The sequence below is a fragment of the Copadichromis virginalis genome, linkage group LG11, assembly GCF_057382275.1.
Source record: "Copadichromis virginalis isolate Kocher_CV1m ecotype Utaka linkage group LG11, C_Virginalis_male_GT1.1, whole genome shotgun sequence".
NCBI classification, from domain to species: domain Eukaryota; kingdom Metazoa; phylum Chordata; class Actinopteri; order Cichliformes; family Cichlidae; genus Copadichromis; species Copadichromis virginalis.
The window spans coordinates 15,789,017-15,812,212 of record NC_140628.1 but is presented as its reverse complement, the minus strand read 5'-3'; the positions used below and the strand labels follow the sequence as shown (position 1 = coordinate 15,812,212).

Sequence of the window (23,196 nt, the reverse complement as noted above, 5' to 3'; positions counted from 1 at the left end):
TATGTGTGTGTGTGTACCTAGCCTCCTGCTGCCTTTTTCCATAACATGCCACCACCAGGGCAGTCCCCACCGTCTGTTTTAAAATATAGGCTCACAGACTGAACAAAGCCCCCACAGTAAGCCCACTGAGCTGCACAGGGGTTGGACTGCGAGTCACTGCATTGGTATAATGAGCACTTATGGGGATTTCAACACATTAGATCAGAAGATTCCACTGTGATCCATTTTCACATGCAATGGGGAAAATGTCATTTCCTTTAAAAAAAACAACGTTTGAATGATACATTATGCTTTTGTACAATTCAGTGATGGTCAATGGTCACTTCCTATGTCATCATGCTTACACTGAAAATATCAACCAGCTTTGTCCACATGCGTGTATAGGCACGTGTTTCTGTTAATGAACTCTGTAAGTGCCGGACCAATGGGTTGTTTTAACTGCCGTGACCTTTGGTATCAAGATTACATCAGCCTGAGCACATACACGTATATTCTCATGGTCCAGTTATTAACTCAAGCTCACTCTTGGTGTTTGTACTTTCTCTAATTGGCCTGGGGTCCCCTCAGGATGAGCACTTATTGAGTCATTTGGAGTCCCTATACCAGTAGACCACCCAGGGTTAATTACTGCGAATGACCTTTGACACTGTGCCTCTGTGTTGGACATCACACCCTTTATTTCTCTCTGTTGTATCTCTTCCTCATTCAGTAATTACACATGCTGTATTTGGACTTTTTATTTTATTATTATTATTATTTATACAAAGTCATAATCTGTTCTGTAGTCCACTGCAATCTTTAAATTCTGGGATTTCTTTCTTTCTGTCAAAAATTGATAATGTTAGCAGTTTTGTTCTGCATCTGTGCTTTGACCTGCGTGCTAAACTTAGCATTCTAAAAATGTTAGCATTAGCACAAAATTACTAATAGCTCATTAGAGCTAAACAACAAATAAAGCTGAGGTCAGTAGGATAGTAATTAGATTACCGATTGACACTTCATCCAATATTTGCTCACAAATTTCTGCTAAAAGACCAAAATGTCTGTTGTGTAGTAAAAAAAGAAAGACTAAGGGATCGCTCAAATCAAGGGTGGGCAATTAGTTTCCCCCGGGGGCCACATAAGAAACTGCGACTGTTGTTGTTGTTGGCCCCCACCAATAACATGCTCAGTATTAATTTTTTTTAATCTCTTTACACACACTGGTGGGGCCCTCCACAACAGTCCCAGTTTGTCACGTGGCCCCTTGGGAAAATGATTGCCCACTCTTGCATTAAATGGCGCTTAACACCCTGGGGATCACAAATGTCTGTGCAAAGGTTTCTGGTAATCCCTTTAATGACATTTTTTTTTAGGTCTAAACCAAAGTGGTGAACCAGATGGGATACTGTCTTTGCCTATCCGGAGCCCAAGTGGTAGCAGGGCTATTAATGTTTAACTAAAAATTTTAAAGACGCTGTCAGTTTTTTGGACATTGCCTTATTTGTAGACAATGTAAAAGATGTATGTGGCTTCCAGGTCTAAAAAGTGAAAGCAATGAAGTGCTTTAAACCTGCAGTCTTAGTGTGCTACCAGGGGCAGCAGGTGTGGTTGCTAAAGACTTCCAGTCCAACAGAACTGTGTGGGAAAGCGACTCTCTGATTTGACCTTTGTAAACACTTTCCTGATGAGGTTATAGGCTAACAGCTCATTTCAGGTTATACTGAATTAAAGAAGGGCTTATGTGTGTTCATCAACTAACAACTAGTTTCAGACTCAGACCCACCCCTTTATTGTCACATCTAGTTTCAAAACATCAAGGTGATGTTGGTGAAAACACTCACCTGGAGATTTCAACCCAGAATTTCACAAACCAGTAAGTTAAATTGTGGTAGTGAAATCCATCATTTATACAGTCTATATTTGCAATAAGTAAAATATACTTAAAATCTATCTTTTTGTTAGCTACTGATCTTATTGAGCTCTGATTACAGCTTTCTAAATGAGCACCAGGCTTATAAAACTTAGATTTCTGTTTGTGTTATAAAGCTGGCAGGATGTTGATGTACACTACAATCTAAACTGCAACTATACTGTTGCACATAGCGCAGCCTACCATCAGGGCTCTTAAAAATTTCTGGTATCTATTTACATTACATCAGACTCTCTATGTGATAATATGATATGGATGCATCTCATGAAAGTCCTTATGAAACCGTACAGTTTCTAGAAGCTCCGTGTTGAGTTCCTGCACATTACAGTTTGGAGCTATGAGCTGTTTGGCTAGTCTGATTTGGAGATTTATGCATAGCTCCACTTTTCTCTTCGTTTGGGACAGAACAGCTGCGAAGGAAGTTTAAGACCGATGCATTATCCAACCATCTTTTATTGGTCAAAGACATGAGACTTATCATGTTGTGTTTGAGTGAGTCATGAGTGCTGAAGCAATACTCCCATTGTTGATGACCGCACCAGGCTAAAGTCCAGCTGATAGATGTGATTTATATTTAATGTTTCCTGTTTAAGTACCGTGAAAACCATAATGGTGGATTTGTTTAGTTTATCGGAAAACATAACAAATCCTTAATGGTACACTTACTATTCTGTGATGTACTATTTGTCCACACTTCAAGCAGCCAAAATGACAATATGAAAGTTATTTTACATAGGCGAATTTTTACATTTCCAGAGCAGCTGCCATTATTAAAAAGTTTGAAAAGTGAGATCAAAGTGAAAGCTGTGAATGGCTCGTGCAAAAGGAGGAAACTGGTAAGACTCTTGCAATTAGTGTTATAGCTATTTAGCTATCTAGTGACATCATTTGGTTTGGTCCAGAAATGCATCTGAATTCCATGTGTTTGGTAATGAGTACAAGGTCTTCAAGACATCCTTATTTTACTAGGCACGGATGTGAATCACTTTTTATTGTAATGTTCAGTGCTTCAGCATTCAGAAACTGCAAAATGGCCTGTGGACAAGGCTAACCCAGTGTTGAGAAAACACTAAAGATCAAAGACACTGCCCATTGACATTAAGTGCCCCAGCCTCCAGGTGGTGAAGGTACAGCAGAGTATAAGCTGGTATGGATGCAGTGGTTTTTATTTCGGGTTAGAGTGGGGACAGAGGTTAACCGACTGACAGTTAACAAATGGTCTCCCAGCTTTTATAGATCTGAGGAAAGGAAACCAGAACACACACACACACACACACACACACACACACACACACACACACACACACACACACACACACACACACACACACACATGCCACTAAAAAGTGAAGAGGAGGGGACTAACTGTGGCCACATTTACAAGAAAACTTCAACAAGCAGCCTAAAGCGAAGAGGGTTTCCTTTAGGAGTGCATGCTCTTTTTTTTACCTCCTGACACAAACAAATGATTGGTGTTATCGAATCAAACATTAATGATAGACAATGACCATTTTTGGGCAGGGCTACTGGTGGAATGGATCTTTAAGAATTCATTTCCCCCAAAGGGTGAGTGGTAAAACAAAATAAAATAAAATAAAAAAATAATTTATGTTTTGCTGCTTTGATGAGATGCCCATCCATGAGTTTGGCAAGCAACCAAAGCATGGTTACCAGTAAGCCTAACTAGAAACCACCCAAACAGCACGTATCTCCACACGGCCACTTCATTCTCTCAATTCATTATCTTAATGTTAGAAAATGTCCATCTGGAACCAGATCAGCACCAAATTGGCCACTGCAGTAGACATTAATTTAAAAAATACTTGGATGGGGCTTTGTGCATGAACGAATTCTGAATATGTTTGTTGCTGAGATTATTATACGACTATTTTGTAGAGGCTCCCAAAGCCTCTTTTAGTCCCCTTTGAGATGCACTCTTTTCGTTTAATCTGACAGCATCTGAAGGCATCAGTTTCATGTCTGCCCGCTTTTGTCAGTTTTGCTATTAACATTTACCTCTCACTTTTATCACTGCTCAAGTCTGCGTGCATAGCCTGACCTTAATGAATAGGCACAAACAATAAAGGACTGTTTGTCAGTGTCTGCATCCTGCATTGCTCAGCTTACTAAAAGACATGTATTGGAAACGCCTTCAAAAGCAACAACATCAGAAAAAAAACAGACTTTTGTGACTCACCCATCTGTCAGACTCTGTCTCTCACAGTTATATGCTTCTGAAACTAATGTCACAGAAGCCGCCTTTGTGGCGTCAACAAATATCAAATATTTGTTAAAACCAGCTTTTTTTTCTTTTCTTTTTTTGCATACTAGACTAAATCTGAATATGTGCTTTCATTTCAACACTAGACATCTCTCCAAAATCACCAAACACCTTTTTTTTCTTCATGTTGAGGTTTGTCTCACTCAAATGGAGGCACAGTCTCAGCAGTAAAGAAAAAGAAAAACAGGAGTAAAATCATTTATGAACATTTCCAAAGCGAGAAAGTTTATTTATTTATGCATAGCAACTTCATTAAATAATCCCAAACACAGAGACAGGTCATCTTCTAACAGTAGATGATACTGTGGTTGTCATTTTAGGGTCTGCATCTTATAGACCCTGTGCACGAGAAAATGCTAACTTCCTGGTTTGAGACTGAATGTGGGGTTGTACATTTCCGGTAGCTTTACTTTGCGGTCAATCGCTACTGCGAAGATATACTCCAAAATCATGTCCAAAACTCGAAAACGGAAAGATCGCGTTAAGTTACAAAGAGCAGAAGGTGGGAACACTCACCGCTGTTGTGTCATAAAAAATCTAATGATCAATTTTGACGTTTAAAGAGTTTAGATCGATCAGTTGTTTACATCACTCAACACAAGCAGAACTGCATCACTGCAGCAGAAGACACATCATCCACATTCAGAAGCACATCTCTGTATAGTGACTGGTCTTATGATTTAAACAGGCAAATGTTCAGCATTCAAACTACAGGTGAAGAATAGTCAAACCAGATGTTTCCCCGTTATGTCGATATCAGCTAGTCAAGTACACACCTACACAGCATGTTAACAAACCGTGAAAAAAGCCACACAAAAAATGAATGATTGCTGGTAACGGTTTCTATACATTAGTATTTACGAAGGGTATGTTGTGACTTACCTTCAAAATTACAGTGGTCCCTTGCTAATAACACGGTTCGCTTTTCACCTCGCTGTTTCACAGATTTTTTTAGTGCAAGTTTGCACGGGTTTTTTTACGTCACATTGTGTCCTGTGTCCTGATTGCTGCAGACGATCTCCTCCGTGACGTCTCTCCTGTACAGTACAGAATCGCTGCATCGATCGCTAGCAGTGTGACTCTGAAGTGCAGTACTGTATGTCCACGATGTCCACGAAACGCTTTGCATCGTCAAAAAATAAAATTGGCTACTTGATTTCACCTATCGCTGGTTATTTTTAGAACATAACACCCGCAATAAACGAGGGACAGCTGAGAAATATAACATTTGAATCCCTTTTCTCTTTTGCTCTGAGGCACGGGGAAAAAATATCGACAAGTCGATGAACATCATTTACAGATATATTGGGTAAATGCCCAAGACATCTATAGAAATGTAAATCACTGCTTGATTCATTCATTTGCTTAACTTGTTTTGGACCATAAACAGGGCGTGAATAGGACACCGGAAACAAAGCTCCCCACAGGAGTTTCCGCACCGGAAGTAGCATGCTAACGTGCACATAGTCAATTCCATGCTGAAGTTTACCAATTGTCTAATTGGTTTGCTAAAGCGTGCATGGATAGCTAGATATAAGATGATTCCTCTCTAATTATCTAAGTGTCAAAGTGTAGCAAGAATGTGAAGAAACTTCTCAATCCAAATTTCAGTTGATGTGCAGTAAGTTCTTGAGGGATGGATGAGTACTGCCACTTGTTCCATCACATTTCCGGGTATGCCTCAATGAACTTGTAAAGAACACAAAGATTAAAGTGACTAGTGCTGAGAACTGCATTACATCAGCACTAGTCACTTTTAAACTTGATTGAAACTGCACAATGAAGCACTATGCCAGCCACAGCTAGTGCAAAATCTGCAACCAATTAGAGAAAATCAATAGTAACTATTAGTAATTAAGATCTATGTACAGTACTTGCATGTTCTGTGGCTTTTGACCATATCGCAGTAGATGACTGTGTGACATGGTTAACTGGCACCGAATAAAATCTCATTTTGTCTCGTGACAATAAGCAAACATGTAGCAGCTTGCTACCCTCCCCTTGCATGCCCACATTAGTGGTTTTCTTCAGTCTTTGCTACATGAATACACGATAAGATTAAGAGATAATCATGTTTAACTGTGATTTAGATGGAAGCAAATTACCATTAACCAAGAACAACCTGAAGTATTACATCCAGCAAGTTAGAAACAATTTAAACGTGTACTACTTTAGGCCCAGAATAACAGCGTACGCAGTATCCATCACTTTTGGTTCTTTTGCCGTCTCTTAAATAACCAGCCAAAACTGAATTTGTTACAAAACACAAAGAAGAAACAGCATGAAATCAGGGAGCCCTCCAGAACCCATACTGGACATCAAACAGTGTTCTCAGGGTTCAAACAATTTTCCTCTTCAGCGATCACATATCTATTCACTTCTGTTCCAGCCCATTATTCAAGCAAGCTGTTTAACCCGCGCCCATGACCATGGGTCAGATGTTCAATTAAACTAGTAAATCTGAGTGAATCAAGCTGGAATATATCCTGCTTCCAAGATGAACCCGATTCAAGTTGACCGGCTCAGGCTGTGGTCACAGCAGTGCACCCATTCACTCGTTTGCTGGGTTTTTTTCACTTGGCTGTAAACGGACACCATTAGCCAGTAGGGTCGTTAAGCCACTTTAGGCCAATTAACGTTCCTTGACACGCAACACACTCAGCTGGAAAGCTCGTGTTTAGGTTTTAACAAAGACAAAAGAAGTGGGAGACTGTGAGGAGCACGAAAGCTGTTTTTTATTTAATGCTTAATAACAAAACATCCATTATTGTGTTATGCTGGCTGCAAATTAAAGACTGACGCTTTTCAAAGAGGGAGTGAAAGGAAGGAAATGAGAAGGAGCGGAGAGGTAGAAAGGTCAGGTAAGGAGAGACCGAAAAGGAAAGGATGTGAGGCAGTGAATCAGAACTTGGTGTTGATTTCAATCTATATCCCACGGTAATTTACAGTATTTTTAGTCTTACTAGAGGATTTTTGAGCATCCTGAAATGCTTTAATGACTACACGAACACATTGCTCATTCAATAACTACAAGACATAAAAGGGAAACAGAAAAGCACTTGCTACAATATACTGTAACATCTGTAATCAGCAAAATGAAATGATGACAGAGACAGACGGGGGGAAAAAAGCTAAAAAATGTTGCGGTTTCCAAATAACAGAGAAGAGAGGAAGAGAGAGAGAGTGAAAAAGGGAAACCCTTAAATGACTCAGTGAAAAATATTTATTCAAAAACAAGCAAAAACAGAGAAAAATGCTGAGAAGATGTAGTGCTCTTTAGGTGATTATAGCCTTAGTCCCCAGCCCTGCAATAAAAACTTCATATAAATATATAAGCTGTGTATTTACCAAATACAACCACAGTGCTGTTTAGAGCCCTGTCTGAATTCTGCTACAAGGTACATGTTAAGTTCCTACCAGACAAGCAAGAGAGAGGTTCTCTGACACGCTGTATACAGCCAAATGAAAGGGGAAATGGGAAGCACATTGCAACAGATTACATAATGTTGGTCTTGTATACTTTGATTACAGACCATGAGGCCAAGTGCATCATGCATATATAAACGAGGTAGATACACAGTGAAACTGACATAAGTTTCACATATATGCACACACAAATGCGTCCACTGAAGGGAGGAAACAAAGAATCAGCAACAAGGTGGATGGTTACAGAGTAGATGAGATCGGTTTCTATGCTTTGACATGCAACTGTGTTTTGTCAGGCCTATCCATATGGCTGCACTGACTATGCCACAAAGAGAGCATTGTTTCTGTGTGGAGCCTGATTTCCTACTCCAGCTAGGAAACACAGTTAGTTTGCGTTGCGCTGAATCCCACTGAGGTTTCTGGAACTATCTGCATGTAAAATACATTTAAGCATATGTCCTGCTAAAGATGTTATATTTAGTAACGTGTTATCATGTCTATGCTTCCTTATTCCGGTCCTTTGCTGTGTCCCATACTACACACTGAACAAACCATTCTTGTATTCTTCGGGTTTTCCACCACTCTTCTTATATTTGCTGTGGCAGCAGATTGCAGTACATTCTGCTCTCGTGCACTTCCCAAGCCAACAAACAGTCATTGACAGTCACTCACTGAACGCATCAATTTGTCAAGTGTGTGATGGTGAGAAAAGTTGCCTTTCATGTGTAGTTAACTGCAATACTTTACCTTAACATGACCCTCACTGTCACTTGTACAACAAAAATAGTGAATATGACCACTTTCCAGCAGAATTACACAGCCTCGACATGTACTCATGAAATCTTCCAAATTTGTAAATTTATGGTTCAGTGTAGCGTGTTCACATTCTTCACCTGTCCAGGGACTGCCCATCTACCTGCCACATGGAGGCAGTGTACAAAGTATGTGCAACAACCAGTCTGCGGGCCACTCTTGCTTCTGCTGTTATTGGTCCATCAGCTAGCCGCATAGAAGAACGAAGTTATAACACACAAAGCTGAATGTAACCAAATGTTAAAAACAATGACAAGTATCTAGCATGGTTAGTGCTGTTCATATTGTATTGTTTGATCTTTTATGGCTTTTTTTTCCACAGTTCTCCTGTTCCCAGTTAGCTCCTCAGTCAATCCCTTCCGTATTCCCACGCGTTTCTCAACCAATCAACATTCGTGAAATGCTTATGTCATCAGTGATGCACAGTCAGTCAGGCTCTTTCTGGCCTGCACGAGAGCATGTCTGAGGTGGGTGAACCCCCTGTCCTAACAAAAACGTGTATGCAGACGGACAAATTTGCGGAACTATAAATTAGCCATAACTATACCTTGCTGGAAGCAGATGACATATGGGTATGCCGGAGCAGGAATAGGAAAGAAAAGGAGAGGGAGCAACAATAGAGTTCAGCAAGAGAGTTTAGACTGACTGGTTTCATTGTGCTGATCTGGGCCCGAAGTGCCACTTAGCCAAATGATGACAAGTAAAGAGACAGTTTGTTGCTCACACCTTAAAATAAATAAGTGGCTGTAAGTTTCTTGGAGCCACTCTTTCATTGTCTGCACCCTTGCTTTGTTTTTTGCTTTCTAAAAAAAATCATTTTTCTCATTATTGTCTCCACTGTCTTCATCTTTTGCCCATCATCTTCTCTTGTTTCCCTGCATCACGCTTTCTGCTTACCTATCCCTGTGATTTCAGCTAATCGGCTTTGCCTCTGCTATCTCTCCCTCTGCTCCCACCCCCAACCCCAACCCCTCCCCTTCGGATACTCAAAGCCATATCTAATTGTAACCATCTGTGTGTTTGATGATTACAGTGGTAGCTCTGTCAGACTCTGAGAAACGCAAGTATAGCACAGAGAGGCGGCACCTACACATGCACGTGTGTGCAGATAAACACACACATACAGACACACACACATCTGTGCCATTGATGACTCCAGAGAAGAAGGGAAAAAAACGCATAGGAAGCAATTTCAAAGTGTCTCCTCCCAATTTATGTCACTGTGGTAAATATTTTCATATCATGGTTTTGTGAAGTGACAGTGGTCCAAACCGCAAGGATAAGGATTTCACAGAAATGGAAATGGGGGTGACAAATCGTTGGATAAATGGTCCTCTTCCTCTTTTCTGTATGCCCTGGGAAAATATAATAGTGCCAGGCTTTGTGCATTGTGCTGCTGATTTTCTCAATTAGAAAGAATGCTGTTTTTGTCCTCCAAAACAAAAGAATTACATGTATTTGAAATTAAAGAAAGCTGGGGCAAAGAGGGAAGAGAGGCAGGAGCAGAGGGCATGAGAGAAGAGGAAGAGCGGCGATCTGGTTTCCTGCTTGTTAAGAGGAGAAGAGTAAGGGTTTGGGCTTTTTTCCTCATCAAGTTAGTAGAAGCAGATGGGAATCTCAAAAACACATTTGAGAAAATGCCGTTGTATATTCTCACTTATAATCATCTATTGAAACCCAAAGAAATCTGAGACTCTCTGTTCCTCTGAAGGATGTAGTAGAAAGAAGGATCCAGGTTTCTCGCATTTTCTTTCTGCTGCCATTTAAAAGTAAATCCACTTAAGTTTATTACTCTGGTATAAATGCCCTGTCCTCCAAAGCACATTGTTATAAACACATTAAGTAGTTCCTTTAAAAAATTTTAAAATGCTTGATAAATATTTTGACCTACGAAGGCCAAGTTATAGGTTGTATGTGCAGTCCGTTCTGGGCCACTCCAGTGGCACTCCAGCACGACCATTAGAAAGCTGGATTTTCTTACAGCGCTGTGCTACTTTGGATTGTGCTCTCAAGTCGAGCGAAATGAGCAAGTAGTCGTTACGGTTTTGCTGTCAATAAGAATTCAATTCAATTCAATTTTATTTATATAGCGCCAAATCATAACAACAGTCACCTCAAGGCACTTTATATTGTAAGATAAAGCCCGTACAATAATAAAAAACCTGACAATCATATGACTCTGTATGAGGAATCACTTTTGCGACAGTGGTAAGGAAAAACTCCCTTTTAAAAGGAAGAAACCCATGGTAGACCCCGGCTCAGGGAGGGGCAGCCATCTGCTGGGACCATTAAGAGGTGAGGGGAGGAAGACAGGACAAAGACACGCTGTGGAAAAGAGCTACAGATGAATAATAACTAAGAACATGTGAAAGGAGTAAGGAAAACATTTGTGGAGGAAGACAACTTTCAAAAGACCTGTAGCTAAGAGTATATTAATGGTTCTGCTTATAAACTATGACTAAAAGTGAATGCAGTATGTACAATTTTCTCCAATAAGGAGTCTAAATTCTTTCAGCTTGTTAGTGAAGATTGGTGTAAAAAACATGAAAGACAGGAAATATTAGTCGCTCTCCTGCCAGGCAGTGAGCCCTCTGCTACTGCCAGTTTGGTCCGCTCACTAGTTTATAAGCGTTTAGTGTTCTCCAGTTAAGAACTATGCAGCCACTCTTAAAAATGCAGACACACAGATGCTAAGGTGGTGAGCAGATGTGCACGAGCTGGTAATTCTGGACCATGATCAGCATGTGAACAAGCACTTGGCGTGGATGCAGTGGATTCTAGTTTATGAAAATGCTTTCTGTTGAATATGTTGCATCATTAAGATGACAGAAAGTGAAGCTCTTTACAAGAAAGAACTAGATCTTGGCAGTAGGCTAAACAAGGGGATCCTAAGATTCTCCGGAGACTGAGACAGGACCATCTGATACTACAATCCAGGATGCATTCCTACCTAAAACACACCGACAGAGGATTTATGCATAGCTCTTATTCCAAAAATGTTACCTGTTCCACTTTTTAGCTGCTCAACTCTGCATCCTGTTTCTCATTTCTTCTTGTCTAGCTCTTGAGATATTTTACCAAGCTGCTTTGCCAGAACACGCTGTGGGAGCGCAGCTGTAAGAACATGTTCTCTTTAGCCACCCAGCCATCCCTTCCTCTTCCTTGTATCTTTCTGCCATTCCTTCTCATCTCCCTCTCCCTCTTCATAGTATCCCCACTCTTCATTTCCTGTATCATGGTTGTATCGGGATGTGTGTGTGTAATGTGGGAAGAGCCTTGACAGGATTTATAAACTCCCAATGGATCAGCTGTCTGTGAATGTATTGTTACCAAAGCAGTTTCTTGATAATATTACAGCTGTCTAATGTGTGAATGGGCCAAAACTTCTCGCAGGGGAAGAACATGCACAACTTGGAGACAACATCTAAACACATTCACATCATTCACTAACTACATCCTCCACAGAGCTCATTACAAATGAAGACTCTCCAGTCTCACCTTTTGAGACTTTTAAACAAGTCAGCATGCTTTTGAATGTTTTCTCTCATATTTATGTACACTGTTATGGTCATGCTCATACTCCAGGCCTAAATTTGAAATAATGGGGTCAGTGTCTGTGCAAGTCCCTGAGAGCCAAAAGCTCCTCTAAACATTTTAAGATTTTCTTTTTCTCTTTTCTTGGCTCTGTATGATGTCACTGTGAGCCAGTATCCCGAGCACACAGCTCAAGCTGTGATCATAGAACAGCCACCCAGCTGCTGTTTATACCTTGTGTTTATAAGAGACAGCCAATCAGAAGAAGGTTTGCTTAAAGGGAGGAGCAGAGTTGTTTAGGACAGCTGATGAACTCTGGGGCAGCACTGCAGTCTAAGATAAGATAAATGCGGGTTATTTTGAGCCGTGGATCATGTAAAGCTTCTCTTGTAGTCAAGAATAAAAAAAGTTGAGAAAGAACTTAGCATAACAGGTCCAAAAGGCCAAGCTTATATTATTTCTGGAAGCCAAAAGAACCCAAGCACTTATTGGTACTAACAAATTAATAATAATAAAGATAAAAACATTAGTGAGGTGGCACTGGTGGTGCTGTTGTGAATGGATCGCATATTTGAGGGGATGACAGAGTGGGAAAACTGAGACTTACCACGTGTGTTAGAAGTGGTCAAAATTGTATGTGTCCTGGCATGAGGATGGTAAAATGGTATGCCATATGACAATCTGCAGCCTTCTATATTACGTTTCACTTGGACCGGAGGCAAACTCAGAGAAAATAACCATTTTTAAACTTAATTGTTGTTTCAGCACAGTTTTTTCAACATGCTAAGCTGGAGAATCCACCAAAGCAAGTTCAATCTGTGTCAATTTTAAGGTCTTAAGACCTTTGTGATATAGATTTTTAATGCTTAGGCGTCTGGGTCTGAACACATCATCTTGTCACTCCATGCACTAGCCCTAGGCTGTGTAAGAGGAAGCTACCAATAGCTGGTCAGGAAACATTTGTGTGGTTTTTTTTTAGCAAAGCCTGAAGACTGACAAATGTTTCTGTTCTGATGATGTGTTCTTTTTAATAAGCCTGTTGGTTACAAAGGAAAAATTAACTTGGAAAACTCACACAGGCTAGCTTTATTATTATTTGTATTAGTCAAAAATCAAATGTCTAACAAATTAAAATCCAGCAGATAAACACTGTTTGAAACTTAAGCATCACTCTACATATATGAATCTACATAAGAGAGATTTTTCCATGTTACATAATCACTATGAGCAAGCTTCCGTGCACATACCACATGCTGACACTTTCATTTCAACAAACCACCCTGTCAGAATACTATATCATTATTAAATCAGCTTTCCTTGAATGCATCTCCCTCTTTCTTTCTCAGTCTTTGAACCTCTCCCAGCTCTTTTCAACTCTATAGTTCCTGCAGTGATATTAATCTTGTCAGAATCAGGAATAAGTAAAGGAATAAGTAATAAGTTAAAAATGTTCGTCATATTTGGAGTTGTCTTTGAGGCCGCAAATATACTGGCTGACTAACATGTTAAAGACATCTTTATTTAAAAATATAAATGACAGTTAACGTCACTGTTTAGCTGGCAGCACCTCCAGTCTTCACAGTGTGCACATCCAAACACAACAGCTCGATGCCAGTCAGGCGTGATGCTACAGTTATTTGGCACCATCTAGTGACCATTTTTATCTATCACGATTATCTTGGGAAGAGTAATGATTTTCTGATCTGCACACAAGTCCTGATGCACATCTGTTTCTACCATTAAAAACACAGAAAAAATGAAGATGAAAATATTTCTATCAAGTTTCTCGTAATAAAGTTTGTCATACCTGATTCCCTTTCATACAGCTGCCAGTGTGCATTAGCATAAAAAAAGATCTTTTGGATGAAATAATTAAAAAAATAATATATATGCCTAAAATTTTGATTTTAAGCAGTCTGATCACTTGAAATATTTCCATGTAAATTTGTTCCCTAAGCACAATGTAAAACATTAAATCTCATCAAATCTGGTCAAATGAAATTTACTCAGCTGGTATACAGTGCCAAGCATATTTTGCTTAATGATCAATTATTTTAATAAATAAACCTCTATTTTATATATTTAAAATGCATTTAACTTGCACAGAATTATAACTGTTCTGCTTGACAGATATCATGCTGGAAGGCTTAAAATGTAACCATAAATATGCATCTCAGCCAGCATTTTACAGCAAAGAAGGAAGTGAGATCTTCAAATGAAAGAGCAGCAAACTCAATGTAGTATGGTACCACAGTTAGAGACGCACATTTTACCCACACTTTTAAAGGGAACTTATCTAAAGTGTTGAATACACAAAGGTTTCTATGAAAACTTTGCCACTGGCTCAGCATGCAGGAGAACTTCATGTAATTGCGTTTTTTTGTTTTTGTTTTTTTTGTTACACAACACATCTTGTGAGTTAACTCTCATTTTATGTGCATGAGCTTTCTTCTTAGCAAAGAAACAGATGTCTTCTAATTCAATTACTTATCCTTTGTGCTAAGTCATTTATCAAAAAGAGTTTAAGGCCCACTCAAGCCTTGGCGAGTGTTTCAGCAGACATTATCTACAATAAAAACGCACAAGACTTCAACCTCCTCAAAGTAAGCAGCTCTTACCTCTGTATTTCTTAACAATGACCCTAGATAGTTGTGTACAACTGAAGCTTTAATGAACTTGTGGGCTTGTCCTAGTCAATGTCTGTTCTGTTCTTGTTTAATTTTATAAAGAAAAATGTCCGTGATGAACTAAAACTAAAACCTTAAGACTGCACTGCATATATTTGACCCCAAAACACTTGTTTGCTAAATGAAACATTTTTAAATATTCAAAGAGTGTGTGAAATGCCCCCAACAGAAATGCAACTGGTTGAAGATCTGACTGCACTGACCTGTTCTAAAAAAATGCTGACAGGTAGGCAAGAAAACCTCTCCCTGTTATATTTTGATAACATGGTGCTTTACAGTATTTCCCCAAGGGCCACATGAGATCAAGACATATTGTGACAGGTCAATTAATTTCATCTACTTCAGCAGAAAATCCTTAACGATATCAAGGCTCAACTAAACCACTGTAGGTACAGATTAGGCAGGAAAGACACCGGTGAAGAGGCACTTAGCTTTAAGAACTAGCGTGATCCCAGCATCATTCAAACAGTGGGGCTGTTTTGTGGCAAAGGATCTGTGCGGACAGTTTGATCATTAAACTCAAGTCCTTATTTTTTAAAGTTTTTTAGTCATATCTGAAACCTTGATATTAACGATTGTGAACTTCCTCTGGAGGTGTCAGTACCAGCGCTGTAATCTTGAATCAATGGCCAAACACGACAGCCCTTCAGATTAAATATTTGCGTTCATTTAGCCAGATGAGTTTGTAGATTATCTGCTCTAAATGCAAATAACAAGCTGCTGATCAAGTTTTTCCTCTTTATGACTTGACTAATCAGGAAATCAGGGACTGAAAAAAATTATATCGGACATATACTGCCCTAAATTATATAATCCAATGCATGCCATTTCTGCATAAATAACAATTTATCTATTTTTATATTTAGCTGGTATTTCTGACCTTAATATTTAAGATGATTTGTGGCTGAAATCTGAATAGAAGCCATTAGCTTATCAGCATACCACACCATCAATCAAATAAGTAGCCACAGACAAGTAGCTCTCCTGCAACAAGTTAATTAATATGCCCAATGTGCACAGAGCTAAGAAAACCAGATCAAACATCACTGGATTAACCAAGACAACAAAACAGTGGTAGCATTGTATGCAACACACTGATACTTTTAGTGACCTTTTTTGCAGTTGTCTTCTAAATTGCTAACTGTTTCTCTACACTGTTATTATTATTATTTTTTAATATCTGTATTTAGTGTGGGGCAGCATGGTGGCACAACAAAAATGTCCTGGGTTGGTTCAAATCCACCCTGGGGTCGGGGTCTTTAAGTGTAGAGTCTGGACGTTCTCCCAGTGTCTGCATGGGTTCTCTCTAGGTGCTCCGGGTTCCTCCCACAGTCCAAACACATGCATTCAGTGGGGTTACGTTAACTGGTGATTCTAAATTGGGCCATAGGTATGAATTTAATTATGAATGGTTGTCTGTCTCTATGTGTTAGCTCTGCTACAGACTGGCGACCTGTCCTGGGTGTACTCTGCCTCTCGTCTTATGGCAGCTGGGATTAATGAATTGATGACTGATGGATGGGATGAATTCAGTGTCCTCCTGCATTTACAGATCCCAAATCTATAAATATTTTTGTTACTTTTTTAAAATCCCAGATACTTTCCTATTCAGACCAAGTCTTTATCTTTGCACTACTTCCAAGCACTTTGCAACTTGTTCTCTAATGTGTGCATTTCTATTGTTTTTGTATATATTTCTCTTGTTTTGTATATATTTGTATTGTTTGCTATTAATTCCTGCTGTCTACTACTATTTATATTTTATTCCGGCACAGTTGGTGTGAAGCACCCACAATTTTGTTGTACATGTACAATGACAATAAAGGCCTATTCTATTCTATTCTTCATCAACCTCTTCAGTGTCTCCACATCAACAACAAGCTTCGCAGTGGCTTAATCCTGCTCATGTGTCTAAGCCAAACAATGAAAACTCCAGGGTCATTGCTCTGTAACAACCAACCCTGGCCTATCTAACCTCCACTGATCTCTGATTGTCGAACATTTCTTGACACTGACTTTTGTGAATACCAGAGAGAATCAGAGCTTCTTAATATTTCTCCTGAATCCATCAGTATGCAGTTAGAAAACATGAATGACACATGCATGGATAATCCAAGGTCAATATCAGTTCTAAAGTGAATCCAGTGGAGGTCACTGTTGCGTGGGAGCTGGTCCTCATGTGTCACCTCAGGGCAGAATTTTACCAACACAAACTCCTGAGTATGAGCTGACCTCAGAGTAACCTTCTTGGATCCAGATGTAAGCGTGTTGCAGAGGCAGAGGTGAATACAGGATTCCCGTCTGCATAATGCAGGACAGCCTCCAGCTGAGAAGGCACTGCAGCAGCAGCCCCACACCTCACATCACATGCACGTTGCATACAGGGAGATACTGGAGTGGGCGTGGTAACAGGCGGGGGGCGGGACTTTAAGGGCCGCAAAAGCCCACCCCCTGAGCTTCTTAAATATTCAATTAGCTCCGAGCAGAGAGGCAGGCATCAGCACGGGGGGAAACTTGACGGCAAGAAGATTCGGTTCATTCATTTTTGGAGCAGCGGGACTGCTTCATGGAGACACTAGCACTCCTGTTGTGTTCCTGGAGAGTTGTTTCACTTTCTCCGGCCTGCCGTTAAACTTTTCACGGCCGTAACACCATGGACCCGCTGTGGACGGGCACCGGCGCTTCGGTACGGCATGCAAATACGTACTCTGACGTCGGCGATCATGTGGCTTTTGGCGTAGATCCTCCTTGTGATCGCCAATTTTTTCTTTCCTGTCGCCTGTTGTCTGCTCGGTTATCGAGCCGCCGAGAGAGTGTTTGAAACAGATTCGGCGTGTTTGTCGGCTCTCCAGCGGCTCTGGGATTGTACCGCACTACCTGAGCGTCGCGCCAAAACGGTGGGCAGGTAAGAAATGGAGAAACTCTTCTTCGTGTTTTTTTTCTCTCCCTCATCTCCCTCCTTCTCCCCACGGCTCCCCCCTCGAAAAGTCTCTCAAGTTAAAACTGCGTGTAGTTGTTTGTTTGCGCCCCTCTCGCGGCTCGTTCGGGCTTAGCGTGGTTCCCAAAACACCCACGCGCCTCTGGATAAATATTTTAACTTGTCTGGCCGCGTGAACTTTGCCTGCCCCTGCCGTTTCCACCTGCGTGCTCTCGCAACGTTTCCCGACAACTTCTTAATTGGACGTTTTCGCCTCCTCCGCGTTTCAAGTTGTGTGTTCGGTGTGTTGTGTGACCGTGGCGGGGGAAGGCAGACGGGAGGAACATCGTGCCTACTTTTCCTCCTCCCCGTGTCGACATAACCAGCAAAACATGGCCGTCCTTTGCCGACATGTTGTTACGTCGATGGCGAGAGGGGGAACATTTGGGGAGAGTATTTTTTTTTTTTTCCTCCCTGCGCCCCTCTGTCACGTTTTCGGGCTGGCCAGAGGAAACAACCGTTGGGACTCCTTACCAGCGGCGTGCACCAGCTCGCATTCCGGCGTGCTGAGGTTTGAGTGTAACTTTTGGAGTCCGACGTTGTTTATAGACTTTGATTCGTGCGTCTCTGCGATGTAGGCGTAACGTTACCCCTGGTGATGCCTCCTCCCCTCCCGAGACCGCGGTTCTTACTGCAGGCAGGCAGTGCTGTTGCAGTGGGTCTGAAACTGCTGTAAAAGCCAGGCGTGGTTCTCTTTTATTAATAATATGAAGTTTGGTCATGAGGCCCGTGGCCCAAACTGTGAGCAGCCTCTGTAGCATTCAGCTGGGGTCAGTGCTCTCTGTCCACCAGTACGTTTTTGGAAGTAACCTGCGTGTACACACTGAGGTGACACAATGCCCAAACACAAATGTTAACACATTGCCCAGTTATACATTTAGGATGTTTCCTATATTAATCGTTGTTTATTTATTTTTACACATAACAGTGCATACAGATCTGGCTCTGTCATCTTTATTACTGGATAAATACTCATTATGAACATTTGAGGTGCTTTAGGAGAGTTGGGTGATACCTCAGTCTGGCACTAAATTTCTTTACCAGCTATGCAGTAAAATGCAGTGCCGTTGGCTCTGTTAGCGCTTCATTCATGTGGGCAGTCATCATTATTATTTTCCATGCAGCACATGGGAAAAATCATTAATGTGGGTGACTGTTAAATGTTCTTATTTACCAAATAACAGACCGAGGTGTTTGTAATAAGGAAAATTAATGGTGACATTCAGTTACAGCAGTCTGCAGCAACTGCCAGTGGCACTTGTGGTTTGATTATCAGTGCGCAGATTAAATATAAAGCCACACTGCAAATACTGTCTATAATAATTAAAGGTGCACGTATAGTCGGCATGGTCACTCCCTACAAGTGAAAAAACTAGTTGGTTAAAAAAGAAAACATTCCCGCAGTTGTCTGTCTGGTGTAAATTTTTAAAATGTGTTGTTCATTTCACGCTGTTCCCTCAGCTCTACGATGACCTGATGTTTTGTGTTTTCTAGGCTTTCTCTGATCAACAGCGATTCCTCCCCTCCCACCCTCTTGTGTTAAAGATGTAAGTGATTTTGATCAGAGTGCAGTTAACCCTCCTGTCAGCCGCGTTACCAGCAATTCCTCTGGGTATAAACTTGGGCTCCGCTCACTAAGCCACGCACCCTTGCTCTTTCTGTGTGAAGAGACATTTGGCTCGTGTTTTTGTTCTTCGCGTGGTTTTCCACTTGTGATCTGCCAAAATCAGAGAAGATGTTATGTAATTTGGAATGACAGCCGGATCGTTTTCATTGGTAGCTGAATAATCAGAGCGGATACCTTCTTTTCTGGATTAGAAGTACACAATCACATTTCGTTTTTTTCTCTTTTCTTTTTTTAATCGTAATTTGCTTTATTGCAGAATGGTGTAGGGAGCGTTGCTGCCAAAATTAATAAGAAACCAGAAAATTTGCTCAACAAACAGTCTGTTACAAGCCAGTAAAATCCCTATTGCCATCTGAAGTCAGGTATATGGGACAACATTACTGATTTGTTTTTACAGTTTGGCAGATGTGTTTAATCCCGTGAGAAACAGTTTAATTAATTAATTTATTTTTAAGGGATGTGTTCTCTGTATAGCTCTAGGGATTAGCGAAATGCACAGATGTCGGTGTCCTACCTTGTCCGATGCATCAGCCATCGGTCCACCATCACAACACTGTGGAGAATTTTAGCAAACAGACAATCATTGGGTTTATTTATTAAAGCGTTATGCTGCTATAGTTTTTAAAGAACTGGCATAAAAACAAATCTGCTCTTGTTTAAAAGCTGATTTTATTTATTCTCTCCTTCCTAGCTTCCTCAACAGTCTTTCTCAATGTACTGTGACCCCTTCGAATGTCACAGCCAAAACATCCAGCTGGGAAGTGAGCCGCTCTATTTGTTCCTAGAGGCGTTTTATTCGTTTGCTCTAGTCAGATGGTGGAAAATGAACAAGACTCAGTCTGTCACAGTTATTCAAATAACGAGGGGGAAAAAAAAATCAGAGCATCAAGAATTGGTGTCAAATTATAACCGAGGAACTGAATGAAAACAAAAAGATCTTTCTGTTTGATTCACTCCCGACAGCCTGTACACAAGCTGTTCCAAATCAAAGCAAAGCCAAAAGGTGCGTTAACAGCGGGAAAAGTCAAGGCTGATGTTTTGTTTATTTAAAATAAAAAAAAATAAAAAATTACACACACGCTGCAACCAAACTAGCTTTTAATCTTTCAACATTGTTTTTGTATTCTGACAATGAATTGAGCGCAGTCTCGTCAAATGTGACTTTTAGAGAGGACGTGTGATATCTCATTGTTGACAGTCATCAGGATTGGCACAGATGTTGTATGTGCCAATCATGCTAGCAATCTTGTGAGATTGTCAGAGTGCAAATAAGCTAATATGGAGCAGAAAGCTATCAGTTCAGGGTTTTGGTTTTTTTTTTTTTTGTTGTTGTTTCTGTTTTTGTAATAGAGAAATTCTGTATGGTTTTTTTTTTTTTTTTTTTTTTTTTTTTTTTTTTTCTTCGATAAATGAAAGTGGACAGGCAGCTTGAGGGTTTTTTTTGTTTTTTTTTCCCCCTTAGGGGTCTAAGCTTCCTTGAAGGCAGAGAATGACATTAGGATTAGATAACATATTTGATCAGATTGAACTGTTCTTGGTTTTTGGATTGCTTTTCTCTTCCCAGTCCAGCTCTTGTGTAATTTGTCATACCTTCCCTTCCTTAAGTATGGTTGCTTGACAGCCACCCTTTCACTAAGACCATTCCTGATGAGACTTTAGTAAACAGTAGATGGCTCAACTGAAGCGTCAGATGCATCTGTGCATTTCATTACGTATTACATTTGCTGCCCTGGATGTTAGGCCTGCCACTTCTTTTATCCTCCAACAGAACACTACACGCCATGGAGAGACATGCAGGTTTTTGGCTAATAGCTCTTTGGGAATCATCTTGTTGGTGCAAAAATGTTATTTTGCACCTCTCAGACTTCTATCTTTGGCATATTTTTAAAAAAAAAAGTAAATTCAACTAAAGAAAGGACAGAATGATGTTTTTGTGACAGGCTGCTAGTAACAAAAGAAACCTATTAAAATTGGTTATTTGATAAGTCGTCTGTTATGTTTGCACACAATAGTTCATATATCTTGAGTTGGATGCCTACTGGAATTCATAGATCAGTGTTAAATCTCTTAACAAACAAAAATCCTCTGAAGCAAATGTGGTGAATCAAGACTTTTACACAGTACTATATATAATGTGTACTTTTAAAATATACTTTTTCTGCTGTTGTCAGCATTTGAAGTAAGCAACAGGTTTCCACATTAACCCCGGGCAGATTGTTGTAGTTTGTTTAACTCAAACAATAATCTGAAGCACGATAACATCAGAGCCTGTTCAATTTACAGTGACAGTTTGGAGGGTGTAATGATGGGAAATTTGTGTTAAAAGGGGTCATTGCCATAATGTACGCTTAGTAGCTCGATGGGCGTCTGCTTGATTTTTTATTTTTATTTTTTTACAGCCGTATGTTAACAGTGAACCATCAACCCACGTTGCTTGTTTTTTTTTTTGTTTTTTTTTCCCTCCAGGTTTATGCATCCGGATAGAAATAATATAAACTGCATGTGAGTGCACAAGCATCAATTTATGGTCACACATTTTTATGTTTGTCTTTAGCTCACGCTTGTATTCCACAATCTACGGCTGCTGTTTTTTAGAGACTAGCAGACCTGTCGTGGGTTTTTAACACAGACTTTTTTTTTTCTTTTACACTAATTGGGAATGCATTTCCTGACCACACATCACATTTCCACATCAAACTGTGAGTCCTATAATGGCTGTCCATTCTCTTGGTGAAACACTGGAATGAGTCATCACGGGTTGGAGGATGGAGGTTGTTGCTGTCATCACGGCCTGTCGTGCTCAGCTTGGCACAGTACTGACATCACCAGCATCTACGCTGTGCTTTGTTCCAGTGTTTTCTCAGTTCAGGTCCTCCTCTCCGCTGTGCTTCCGCCGGCTTCTCAGACGTGTTGTTAGGTGACTAAGGCAACCACAGAGATGAGCTCATCACCTGTAGGTGGGGCTGAGAGGGAGGATGTGAGGAGACAACTTAGGGAAAACAAGAAATCAACACTTGTATTAGAGACGACTTGTGATGTCTGAGCTTGGTACACAAGAAGACGTTGGTTAGCACTTACCGTACTGAAAGTGATGCAGATGGACAACTGGAGCCAATGGAGACTTGAGCCTCACACGCATTTTAACCTGTAAAAGTAATTCTCCATGTTAGCATCAGGTCGATATTTCAGCTTAAAAGAGCTGCCATTCGTCAGCTCAGGACCTAGTTGAATTCCTTGAAATATTCCCCCACAGCAGAAACATTTCCAGGTAAAGCACACAAAAGGTCGCAGCGTTCTTAACCGCTGACAGTTTTACGTTTCCACTAAGGCAATCCCCATCTCTTAATGGATCACTTGATATGGTGTCGCCCGCTCGTTCTCTTGAAAATCTTATCGCCGAATAGGGGGCGGGTCACGGATAAGGAACTGAATGTACGTTTACAATGCTGGAAATTCAAACTGAATGAAGGGTGTCGAGGAGAAAACTGGTGACACGGAGAGAAAGAAGGGGTGACAAAGAAAAGAAAGGAGACACTAGAGCCAGAATGTCTAAGCAGTGTGAGAGAGAGAGAAACAAGAGACAGTCTAGCATTGAGACTGCAAGATAGGTGGGTGTGTGTGGGAGAAAACTGTGTACACTGGAACCCACCATTAATATCTGCAGTCAGTCATTTTATAAGCAGTGGATCATTGTATTTTATTAAAGTGTTCACTGCTTAATTGCCACATTGCTATTCACCAATAGGCTTAAATAATTCTTTTTTTCCCTTGTGTAAGGATTTTACCCTCCTGTGTACATCATCCATCAGCCAGTGGTCTTGTTTCTCATAGCTTCTGCCGCAGGGTCAAACTTAAAATAAGTTGTGCTGAACAAATCCACTGGTGAAATCTGAACTTAACAACTACCACATGGAAGTTAAACAAAAAAAAAAGTTGGGT

General features: G+C 40.4%; 1 protein-coding gene across 2 annotated transcripts in view; it reads left to right on the top strand.

The window, feature by feature from the left end:
* The first annotated feature begins 17,131 nt into the window (after nucleotides 1–17,131).
* The window catches only part of zhx2a (zinc fingers and homeoboxes 2a), a 28,205-nt gene continuing 22,140 nt past the window's right edge, over nucleotides 17,132–23,196 (top strand). The window contains exons 1-2 of one of the 2 annotated variants that reach the window (XM_085473341.1): nucleotides 17,132–17,558; nucleotides 19,125–19,177. The gene's annotated coding sequence lies outside the window, so the exon portion shown is untranslated. The remainder of the gene's footprint in view (nucleotides 17,559–19,124; nucleotides 19,178–23,196) is intronic. The other variant, XM_085473340.1, reaches the window with a different exon arrangement.